This window comes from Gadus macrocephalus, chromosome 13, assembly GCF_031168955.1.
Source record: "Gadus macrocephalus chromosome 13, ASM3116895v1".
NCBI lineage: Eukaryota > Metazoa > Chordata > Actinopteri > Gadiformes > Gadidae > Gadus > Gadus macrocephalus.
The window spans coordinates 18,579,877-18,592,867 of NC_082394.1; the positions used below are offsets into that span (position 1 = coordinate 18,579,877).

Here is a 12,991-nt window from a genome sequence, read left to right on the forward strand (position 1 = left end):
TAAGCTACGAGAAGATTCTAGAAACACAAGCCAAGACCTTTGAAGCTCTGCCAAAGGTTATCTCCCTTCAAGCCTTATTTGCTGATCAAAAAGAGCAGCAATGCCATGGTTCTAAAACACCTCGCCAGGAAATGCCCTTTGAGTTTCCTAAAAAAAGAAGTGGGTGCTTTGTCTTTTTTGATACAGCTCATTAGGTCTCTCTTTCAAAAGAGATTTTGATGTCAATAAGACCTCCCGATACAATAAAGGTTAAATAAAGTTGTGATTATAAAGTATTGCCATCTATAAAAATATCTGTGCAATTTTAATGGAAATAAGCATATTGCTGATAACAGTTTTCTTTATTACAATCAAACACATATGTTTATGGAATTACTTTTTTTCCTTGTGCTTTTTTTGAAATGCATTTTTACTTATTGGAATGTATTGGAATGTTTCAATGAACTGTAGTGAGAGAAATGTATTGCAATTGGAATACATAATGGGACAAAAGTCATCTTTAATCCGGCAGTCCTACTATGTTAGAGCAGGCCTTCTGGGGGAGACACTCAGAGCCTGAGCTGGAGACCAAGAACTAAAAGGGGCAGAGTTACAATTTGTTTCCTGTTTTATTATGGAGATATTCTACCAAAGAAACTCTTTGTGCAATGGATGAAGCGTTCAAAAGGGGGTTCAAAACCCCCTTTTGATGTTGATTTGAAACCTTTTCAGACACTTTTTTTTACAGATTTAGTGCTGGCTGAGTCTGTGTTCACTGTTGTTAATAGTCAATTACATGCTCACTGATCCCCACTACCAGCAAGATGATAAATCGAAACAAAATGGAACAAAAAAAGTCTCACCAAGATTAGAGCATTTCTGCCATCATACTTGTTCTGATTTGATTTGAGTTTTTTATTAGAATCCAGTTAATCAAGTAAAAAAAAATTAAACTCAGAACTCTCAGTTTGTGTTCCTATGAGGACGTCGACCGGGTGGATGAGTGTAAAAGGTTAGTGATAATGTGGCATAAATCTACATATTAACGACTGACACCTTCTGTTTCATGAAAACATGTACGATTTGCATCAGTTTGTTTAGGATATACAAGTGGCATTGCTATATATTGCATTACATGGATTTAAAATGGCTGACTGGCAAACACGACCAGAGTGCTTTACATCAGCGGGTAAACACATATTACATTTTAAAGACATTCAAGACATAAAATTGTATCATATAAAAAAAATAATACAATGATTTTAATGAGAGAATGTAAAATGGTGTATGGTGTTGAGGCAGACCTCAGATGTTCTATAAATTAGTTGCAGATATGTGGTAAGCCTAACTAAACGCAGCTTGAACCCCGGGAACAGTAACTCAGGCGGCCAATGTACATTCTCCTTTGATGATGCATCGTCACACATTGTTCACTGGATTTTAACAAGAAGAAAAAACATAAACTCCTCTGGTTTCGGTTCTGATCTACTTTTGGGGTCACGGTCTGCATGGTCAATGTTCTCCAACAGAGACACAGAAAACAGACTGCATAGGCCTGTTAGGATTGTTGCTTGGTCGAAACACTATGTAAGCCGATTGACAGGGCAAAGACAATGACATCCAGTTTCTCAACTCCCCTCTCCCTCCAATAAGATTGAGAGGCGTCTTATGTTACGTTCCTATGCAGCACTCATGCACAGGTTGTTCAATATCAGGAAGTTCCTAATGTAACACTTGGGTTGTGTCCCCTCGGATTATGCAGTAATTACATGAAATGAATACTGTAATTACAGAGACGCCTCTGATAACTGCGTCTTTGCCCTTGCTCTAGCTTGTATTCCTGGATCCCGAGAACCTTCTCCACAGATCATGAAACAGAAGATCTGCCCCGGCTATTTTAAACACGCGGTGGGAATACACATGAGGGGGGAGAGACGGCGGTATTGATAAAGATGTGAAAAAGGCAGGCCGAGGACGCTCAATCCGTCCTCTGGGATTGGTCTTCACATAGAAAAGGGCCAATGGAATTATTATCTACGATGACTTCTGTCTCACTCTCTCAGGGCCCCGGTGTCCCCACATGAGACCAGCGCCAGTAAGAGTGAGTGTCCTACTTTTAAGGGGAGTTTGAATGGACTACTTTGGCAATATCAGATAATGTCATCTGAATGTAATTTTAAATCACCCTTGTGTTTAATGGAGAAATACACATAATGGAAATATACACATGATGGAAAAGTGGAAAGAAGTTACACACAGCTATTGGCCAGCTTACAATTGCAGCTAACAAGTGCAGCTAACAATTCTCAACAATTCTCAAATTCTCAACACAGTTGAGAAATCGCACAACACACCACACACACATCGTCAACAACAAAATACAGCAATAGATATAAGGCGGGGGGGTAATGGTGGTGGTGGTGGTGGTGGTGGAGGGTAGTGTCGTGCGTAATACAATGTAGGTAGCCTACTGTAAAGAAGAATGAAGTGGAAATAATTAGAGCTGTAGCGGGGGAGTGGTCTGTGCCACGCTTTCCTTGACTCACGTGTAAAGAGAAACACACGGTTCTCATCTCAGTGTCCACTTGGGACGACGCTTCTCCCCTCATCAAACGCTGCGTCTGGAGCGTGCGAGCTGAACCGCTGCTGTTGGTGTCGTGCTGCCGGAGATCTATTCGCCTCCTCCTCTCGTCGCCTTCCATTCGCCTGAAGAGGTAAGAACAAGAGGTATTGTGCACGAAATACGGAATGCCGACTGGAACTCGGTCCGTGCGTTTCAGTAGGAATGTTTTTTTTTCCTGCATCTCAAAGGTCGTATAACTAATGGCGAGGCGGTGACAGAGGCAAAGCACTGGTGGGGATGCAATACCCGTTTAAATTGACACGACGTGCTTTAAAGCCATGTTGAGAAAAAAAAAGTTTACGATCACCGGCACCGTTAGAACTGTGTGGACGACCCTCGTTTGACGCATTTAACAATTTCGGACTGTAAAGAAGTAGACAACAGTTGAGTGAAGTGTGCATTATGCATACAATTACAATGCACGGGTACCACGGATACATATTCACCCAATTATTAATTGATGCATGCATTCTCCATATTTCCATATCCGAAACTACTTGGGTACTGTGATGCTATCTATAACTTATGATCGAAAGGTTAAACGAACCTCACTTTGACATGGGGACTTGTTTCTAGTTCTGCAAAGGGTGAGAAACCCTTTGGATCGGAGCTGGAGGAGGTCCTTCAACATAACTCACTTTTCAGTTGTTGAGTATGCTTTAAGATGGAATTAATTGCCTTAAATGCCAACATTCTAACGCGTGTCATTTTGCGTGCGTGTTCACGCGTTTTGGCACGCATGAGCGCACACTTGGTCCGCACATTTCTTGTGTTTTTGTTTGTCTTTGCTCATGACGAAAGCCATGGGATTTTGCTTGGATTTACCCTGCAATGATTCCTGCTCTATTTTTCATTTAAATATAGTTCGATACATTTAAAATTAAAACCTTCCCCGGAATGTAAATCGGGCGTCCATCTAGCCACCCTCTACATTGTTACCAGCCGTGTTCCTTTTGCGGTTCCCGTTCGTGAAATCATGATTAGTACGGTACTTTGGGGTCTTAGTTTCTAATCACTGATCTAATAAACCTGTCGCGTCCTTACTGACCCTTTGATTAGTTTGATCACAGCCTCCGGGTTCTCACGAACCACATAATGACGCGGGCAGGCTCGGGCCACCAGTGGCCCTTGATTTACTGAAGTGAACTTGAAATCCCAAACGGTTCTGTTTCCCCCGAATCTGTTTGACTTATACTTTATGAAACAAATATGGAGGCTTATCTCATTATATACACACCTATCTGTATGTTACTATAAACATTTTGGATATTAAAGGCATAATAATAAATTTGTGCTAATTCATATCTGTGTCTCTGTAAATATTTCATTTACAAATGTTTCTCCAGAATTTCTTTGTACCTTAGATCATGATTTCACATTAAGGTAAGCCTATTATTGCACCACCCACGCCCTATTAGTCCTACAGGAACAAATGCAACAGCTGTCGATTAATCCTATCAATGTGGAAAGAGAAAACCTTTCAGAGGTAACTGCAATCTTTTTGTCCCCCTTAGTATCACTAGACCCTGGGCCAAGCTAGCTACACGCTAGGCACATCTTCACAAGGGGAAGAAGGAGACAACAGGGATGTATGAATCAGACCAAGGGGGAGGAGGTGAGGTGTGTGTGTGTGTGTGGGGGGGGGGGGTGAGACCAACCACTGGAGGTCCGTTGACAAGGCGGGTTCCGTCGGGCTCTATAATGCCCAGGTGTTACTTCATCCAGATCTCTTTTCTCTGGCAGTCTTAAACACCACAGCTGTGTGCATAAGCAGAGGCTTTTGTATTCATAGTCGCAGATGCCTTGATGAATGCTGTTTCGCTGCTCAGGCATCTGTCAGTTGCTCTCACTCCTCAAGTGAAATGCTTCCCTTCCTCTGGCAGCCCGCCAGCCGGCTAGGGTAGGCTAGGTGGCAGGTATCTGGACAACACTGAGAGGAGCTTTACTGCTGAATTGATGCCTCCTACAGTAGTTTATTTTTATTTTTTCAGGCTTGGGAATTATGTGGCAATTAAAATGGTTGAGACAGTTTTGATGGCTGTATGGCAATGTGGCGTCTCTTGGCTGGTGACCGAAAAGGTTTTTCACAGTGTAGAGCTTTGAGTTAATAAAGTACGGTTTTTCTTTGTTTCTTTATTTCAATTCAGAGGGAGAATTTGACCAAATAAAATAGCTACCATCAGCCCCCTTCCCTGTCGAGGTATTGTTGACCCAAAGCACTTTAGGATTTTTTTTTCCGATGTTATTTCTGGTCTGCAGCAGAAATCTCTTCGCAGTAAGTTTGTGTATGGATAAGCGGTCTGCTTGTCCCTGGTCCACCACTGTGTTTGCTGGTGGGTTGCAGAGGACAAGTGAAGGTGCAGTAGGAAGGAGACAGGGAGGTTGTGTGTGTGTGTGTGTGTGTGTGTGTGTGTGTGTGTGTGTGTGTGTGTGTGTGTGTGTGTGTGTGTGTGTGTGTGTGTGTGGGTGTGGGTGTGTGTGTGTATGTGTGTGGGCTAGCAGGAGACAGGGGAGCAGATCTTGTGACCTTCACCCACTGATAGGAACAAGATAGGAAGCGCTGATGGAGCCTAGAATTATGGTGAATTATTTCCCCGACACCACCCTGCTGCGACTATCGCTCAACTTAACTACACCAAAGCTTAGCAGCGGCACTCTAAACGACCTAACAGGGCTGAGGATGGCCATGTGATAATAGGGCAACTCTTTAGAGGAACACCTATCCACACACACACACACACACACACACACACACACACACACACACACACACACACACACACACACACACACACACACACACACACACACACACACACACACACACACACACACACACAAACACGAGAACAGAAAGGACTTGTTTACGGAATACTGTTTGTTCTAACTTTGGTGGGTACAACTATAGTGTTAACAGCATAGGTAAATATGGCCTACCTTTAGTGGAGAGTGGCTTCAATTGAATACTTTATGAGTGCATCAAGTCTGTTTATGTGACCTGTATTTTATAAATGTCAGCAGCCCCCCCCCCCCCCCTGCTTAAACTCTCAAACATCAAAAAGTGTGTCTAGTGCTGCTGTTGTATTGCTTCTGATTTGTAATTGGCTTTTGTTAACAGAATGGTTACTTCCTAGTGATCCGCCTTTGTTTAATGCGCTCTGGCACAAGACGCGTGACTCATGAATAAATTAAAGACCTCACTGTCAGTGGTGTGAGGGATAGGAAATGGAATCACGGTTCAGGAACTGGAAGTACCTCCAGCCTGGCTCTCCGTCCCCTCCTCCCAGCCCTCTGTGTTAAAAATAAAACTGACCCCTCTCAAAGGGCTGTCGATACAGTGGTACAATCGTATGCACACCTCATGAATCATTTTTGTTTCATGTTGTTTTCCACAATCACATATTTTACAATCAATTATTCATTGGAACCTGGATCTGAACCCATAGGCTACTATGAAAAGATGAAGAACAAATAGGCTCCAATATTATTAATTGTATTGTAAGAAATATGCTACCTCTCTTCCCCTATGGTCACCCGGATACAGGCCTTATATCTTATATATTGAACAGATTTGTCTTATAATAAATGACCGATTTTATATCAGATATTTCCAAAGAGCCACATTGTCCTCCATGAGATTGATTTTTTATGAATGTTTGATGGGAAGCAGATTTATTTACCAGTGCCATTAGCCAAGGTTTAGGAACCCACGGTAATGTCCCCGTTTATCGTCCCAGCCTTGAACGCTGTCTGTGCCAAAGGAAAGTAATATTCAAGGCAACCAACCACAAGCAAAGCTGAAATAATAAACTGTGTATATCTTAATAAAATAATAGTCACATTTTCTCCTCTGCTCAAATATGCAAACGTAAACTTGGACCTTCGTCTGCTCAATATGCCCCGGAGGAATCATTTACAGGCTGGTTGAAAGAGGCAGTGCAAAACGCAACATGTGTTATTTTCAGGGCACTTTACAGGCTGGTTTTCAGAATGGTTACAAGTTGTTTTCCTCCGGGGGATTTACAGTCAAGCAGGTTTACAGGCTGGTTTCAGACTAGTGATCTATTTACAAGTTGGTTTACAGTCTGATATATAAGATGGTTTGCTGGTTGGTCTACAAGCAAGCTGGTTTACAGGCTGGTTCACGGTTTAAAAGTTGGTTTACAAGCTGATATGCAGACTGGTTTACAGGACGTTTCAACGCTGGTTAACAGGCTGGATACCAAGATGCTTTGCATGCTGTTTTACCGGCTTGTTTCCAGGTTGGTTTAATATATTGCTTTACAGGTTTTTTGACTGGGAAAGGAAAGCTGTATGTCTGTACTCTCCAGGACATGAATGTTTGCTCCAAGAAACTGTCTAAGGCTCACTGGCTCAGGCATCACTAATACATTAGCAGAGAAGATGAGGTGCACACATATAAATAGCACTCATAAAGAAATACCTGCAAAATATGCTGGTCACACATACAGACTTTTTAAAATTGAAGACTTTCCCCAAAGGTATGGCATAATAATTGGGGGTAATCACAGCTTTAGTCCCAAAATAGAAGAGGGTCGTTTATGTGAAACATCTTTAACGTATCTTACTTTTCAAAATGTTTGGATATATATATAAAAATGGATTTATATATATATATATATATATACATACAGTCAATTGCCTACTTAGGCAATATCAATTATTCTGTGCTTTTCTGCTAATCTGCCAGCTCAACTGTGAAAATCACTGCTTCTCATTGGCTTGTGTGTTTTCCTTGTCTGCAGCCACTCACACCCTCAACCCCAGCGTAGGCAGGCTCTCTCTCTCATCTTATGTTCCTAGCAGGGGATTTCTTTTGAACATTGCCTCGGCTTGCATGTGCGGCGCTCCCATCCACTCTTCCATATTCTTTCCAGGAAATGGAAAAGAGACGTAGCCATGGTTCTTTTGTACAAGTTTTCTGCTCTTATGTTTCTGGGATTGGACTGCAATGATTAACTCTGGGGTGAAAGAGTGTAAAACCCTTTGACATAAATATGTGTTCATTTTAGCTATGCTTTTCGCTGTAAAGATTTAAAGATGAGATCAAGATTTTTAAAGGTGTTTCATGTTTATTACATTATCAAATCTAAGGGACATCATATTTAGGAAAAATACATAGTTGTTAATTTCCCCCAATAAATATACTATGAAAATAAGATGGTCTGAAAAGTTTCAAAGTAAATAGTATATTACTACTAGACAAAGTATGCCTTCAGATTCAAAAAATGTGTTGATTCTGCTCCACGTGCTATGCCACGCAATTTACACTGTCAATTAGCGTACATTTTCTCATTGTAGTGGTGTGTAGCTTATGAAAGACTAGACACAGCATTAATCCGCCCAATGCAGTCGACATTTGGGACAGAGGTGCGAGCCAAGTGTGTCGTGGTAATGATGTTGAGCATTAAAGGGAACGCCAACGTGAAGGGAAAACTAGGCAGAAGCAGAAACACATCCTTTGGTTGATTTGCAGCCTTAACTCATCAACCTTGTTTTCACCCTCCTATAGATGAGCTTCAATGTGTCAGCTGTCCTTTCGTGAGAGCGCTCCAGCACATCATGTATTGTGTGAATGCCACTCCGAACAATCATTAATGTTGCACAACTCTGCCTGCGGCGGCTACACAGATCTGTAGCTCAGCATGCCATTCTCCATCTCGATCAGAGTGATGATGAGCTTCGATGTGTGTATTATGAACCTCAACCTTTTGCCCCACTGTAGCTCCCCTCTTGTAAAAATCCCGAACACAAGGCGCTCTTTTGGTAATGGGCATTGATTTTGCACATCCATGCCATCAATCATGTACTGGAAAATAAATAAAGAAACAACATCAAAGTCATTCAATGAGTCCAGTATAATACTTAACATTCTCATAAAGCATAACTATTACAACGGATATCTTGCATATCTGTTTGGATAATTCAAGAACCTTGAAGGCTTTTTGATGTTATATGGTATTGATAAACATTCAGTGAAACGTAGGGAGGCCATCACATAGCTGTCATTTGAACTCTATTAGCATATAAGTGGCCCACTATGAAGTGAGCTATAAGCATAATGTAGAAACATACATTTAACCTTGAAAACATCATTGGCCGTGTTTAAAGAAAATTCTGGGTTATTTCAAACTTTTTTTTTTTTTTTATAATTTTGGGTGAGCAAGAAAATGGCCGCTGCAGATTTCTCCAAATATCGATTTCTGTTCCCATTCCCACATGAACACATACAGGAAATCTTCTGGAACTGACAGGTCCCAAACAAAAAACAGCACCCACATACACAGTCTCAACCTTGAATTTTAGGTTACTGTTTAGGTTACTGTCCATTTGTATTCAGTACGAATGTAGTAGCAGTGGGTTTAATATTATTTCGCCTCTGGCACTGTCATCAATTATATGCGTTCTTACTCTTTAGTCATGTCTTATGTTTATGCACATTGTGGGCTTAGTGCTTAGTACAATGCATTTATTTCAGATACGACACATAAGCAGGCAAATTTCATACATTAGGTTTGTATTTAATATGGTATGATCTGTTGTTTAGACAACTGTTTAACACCAACCATGCCTTAATGAGGGTAATTATATCTCTTGGACAGTGTTTGAGTTGCGCGACAAACCAGTGAATTTAGTAATTAAGTTGATGCGTCACCAATGTTTCCCCTACATGAATCCACCAACGTTGTTGGATTACTAGAGCCATTGCAATCAGACAATCATACAAATGATATATATATTACTTTTTTTTTCCCCATCAACCCAAAATTGTGACATTGTCATTATTGTCTTTGGAGAAATACATCAGTAGCTAATGAATGGCTTTACACTAAATTTAGTAAGCATAAAGGGAAAAAGTTACACAACAAGTGAAAGCAGTAGAAAAGCAATAGAATAGAATGCAGAACACGAATATAAAACCCAAACATTTGGGTTTTCTACAAATAGAAATGAAGGCCTGAACAAGGTTGATTGCGCATTAGTGAGCAAGCATGCTATCCCTTGTTATCTTATATTGTTATAATGGACCAGAGCCCTGCTGGAATCACTGATCACATTTAAATATCTCTGTGCCCGAGCACATCAGCATTGTGCACATGCACCTCAGCATTGTGCAACATCAACATCGTGCCCCTCACACACATAAGCACCTCTGCTGGAAAAAAATCTAAGGGGAAACACTGAATAACCATATACTGCAGGTCAAGTGATACTTTAGATGCAAGCATGTCTATCTGCATATACTTACAACAGGGTTAATTTACCGGGTCTTTGGTGAAGAGGTCGTATCCTGTGATTATCGTAAAATCACTATAGCATGGCACGTAATGTCCCTCTGTGTGTCTATCTACTGACAGAGCGCCTGGTTGAGCCTGGTTGAATCTGATGGGGAGAACGCAAACGCCAAGATGGCTGCACAGTATTGAGATCAAATCCGCTCTGTCGATGCCTTCATCTGGAGTTCGTCAGTGAGGCCACATCTAGAACACCTTGGAGAGTATTTCATCCGGTGACCTCTGCAACCCATACTATTGGAAAAATTATACACTCTATGAAGCATTTCACCAGACTTTGTTTTTGTTGTAGATATGTATTTGAATCCACGGTCCGCTGGGGTCTTTGAACTAGTATGTGCAATAAAGAATTAAAAATAAAATCAAGAAAATTGAAAGTATGAATAATGGAGTGGACATAACACATTTCCTTTGCTATTGAGGCAGAATATTCCAACGCGCTCCCCAGGAAACTACAGGCCAGCATAAACAGCGAGCGCCTTCCTCCGCAGAATGATTAATGCATCGCCCGCAAAATGGATTTGCAACGAACCAATCGTCTGATGAGCTGCTTACACTTGCAATAAATGCACCCCACAGGGAAGCTCCTCCCCTCCAGTCTTTTATCTTAACTTTTGCAAATCAAACAGCTTGCCCCCTTCTCGTGACGCAGATTGAATGATGTGCCAATGCTTATTTATCCGGCGGATACCATAACTGGTATCTGTCTACCCGTGGTATCAAGACCAGGGTTGTGTCTATCAGGGGGACATGGGGTGGCACATGCCCCCCCCCCACCAACTAAGGACGGCAGTTGATAGGATTCTAACAAGTCCTTCAAATGTAGATGGGAGATTGGCAGTATCTTGGAAAACAAACACTACGGCAAATAACCATGGCCTAAAAAAAAAAGCGTTGTGGGATGTAAAACATTCTCCGCTGCACCACAACCTGCAAAAGCTAGCTGTCACGGTCTGGTGCCTCCCCCTTGCGTTACTCTGTGCCACTCTCTGGGGAACGTTGCCCAAAGAACAACACATTAGTCTTGCTGCTGTGTCTCTGTTTGTCCCAGTTGCTCCACTCAGGAGGCTTGGATCCCGGCGCTGGTGTCTTGTCGTCATGTTGACCTGTGATCCCGCTCGCCTCTTTGTTGGTACGTTGGGGTTTGGTGCATCTGTCAGCAGACTTCCGTCCGCGAAGGATCATCTTTCCAGGATGATCGACAATGCATGATCGCTTAAAAAAACACAGTGACTGACATCTCGGATGAACCCAGGCCATTAAAAGGTTCGATTAAACTCGTTTTGATGGATTTAAGTGTCATCCACAGACACTTATTGTACCTATTTATCACCCATGCTCTCTATCGTTTGTATTCATCTGAGAGATCGTGGCTATTTTTTCACCCAGCAGAATATCATTTGTATTCATCTTGAGTTCACTGCCAGCTTTCAATTGTTGTGTCACATGATGTCATTTCCAACAGCCACTCGTATAATACCTCTATTATCACCTTTCATTATACCTATTTTTCCAAAGGAAAGAATTTTAGTTTATTTGAATTGCCATTTACGTTTAATAGAAAACATATCCTGCAGATACAGTAGAGTATTGCTGTGTATCTTATAGGCTGAACAGTCCTTCCTATCTCCTGGACTTGGTAGTCAAGGCGGGGCCCTATTGTTGTTAAGGCCGCCTTAACAGTGCTGGGGGAAACGTTGCCATTGTGCGAGTTAAGCCACCAATGAACTTGAGCGAGCCAAAGATTGCTAAACTAATTACGCTTTTTACTGTCGTTATCATTGATACTACTATTATTACCTATAAATATTTTTATATAAACCGTGCCACCAAAACAAAATAACATTAGCTGTGCTTCAGTTAGATGCGGGGACCTGACAGATGCGTGTGCTGATGAGGGTTGTCTGTGCACCTCCCTCCCCAGTGATGAGTGGAACCAGTGGGCCCGAAGAAGAGTGGGGAACCACTGGCCTGTGGTGGTGTTGGTGGTGGTGGTGGTGGGATGGATGGATGGCCAGGGTGCACGAGGTCCAGCAGAAATGTGCCCACCATATCCACTGGGGGATAGGAGCTGGAGATGATTCATTTTCAGCATCACTTCACCCAGGATGATCTCATTACTTGCGGACAGTCCCGAGGCCCAGCCGTTCCCCCCCCCCCCCCCCCCCCTCCCCGGCCGCTACTCGCGGCGGTGGCTCTCACCCACAGAGAGACGAGTCATGTGAGAGACACTACACGCTCCCTTCGAGGTTTGTGTATTGATTCTAAAATGTAATAGAAGGATGAGCCGGGTACACATTTATCTGCTGTGTGTCCCTGCACAGTTGATTCCCAGGGTCTGTCGAAGGGGATGTGAGGTGGAGGAGCTGGGGCTCGGGGTGACAGGGATGCAGGGTTCGGATGCTTTTATTTGATCGATCGCTTCTCATTTGTAAATGTTTGCATTTTTGTGTTATCCCGGATACTTTACCGAAGGTTTAGGGAATTAGGGTAGGGATATTGGGTTGGCAGTACAGTTGAGTACCCATTTTAGTATATTTTTTCGAAACAAAGGATATATATGTATGTTTTTTTTTCTAAGATAAAGACTGAATTCAGTCAGCTATCTGCGTCAGCTTAATTTATAGCACGGTGTATCTATGATAAACTTATTTATTTTTCCGACACACTCACAATGGGTGGTCCAAATGCATTATTAATATTGACAGTCGTAAATAGCTTCTTATCTTATTTTTCTTAAGAATTATATATAATTGTACGGAAAACACTATTGCTCATAATTGTTGACTCATAATCATTTAAGTGTTGGATTTGTTTTATTTTAGTAACTTTATTCTTGTACATTCCTGCCTCAGATACACATCAATATTACATCAAGTTCTGGCTGCTGATGCTACAAAGAAACTTTCCGTCACTTCCATCAGTCCCACACATTGGCTGCTTTAGGACAACTGGCAATAACATAGGAGAGGAGATAGATCGATGGATGGATTACCCACAACGCACCATCCAATTAAAAAAATCGGATCCGAAGGTATGATGGGAGTTCTATAAGCGAAGCCCCCTTGCTCTT

At 41.9% G+C, this 12,991-nt stretch overlaps 1 protein-coding gene across 1 annotated transcript in view; it reads left to right on the forward strand.

The window, feature by feature from the left end:
• Nucleotides 1-2,407: 2,407 nt before the first annotated feature.
• The window catches only part of LOC132470520 (contactin-4), a 64,187-nt gene continuing 53,603 nt past the window's right edge, over nucleotides 2,408-12,991 (forward strand). Inside the window, exon 1 of the mRNA XM_060069195.1 lies at nucleotides 2,408-2,693. The gene's annotated coding sequence lies outside the window, so the exon portion shown is untranslated. The remainder of the gene's footprint in view (nucleotides 2,694-12,991) is intronic.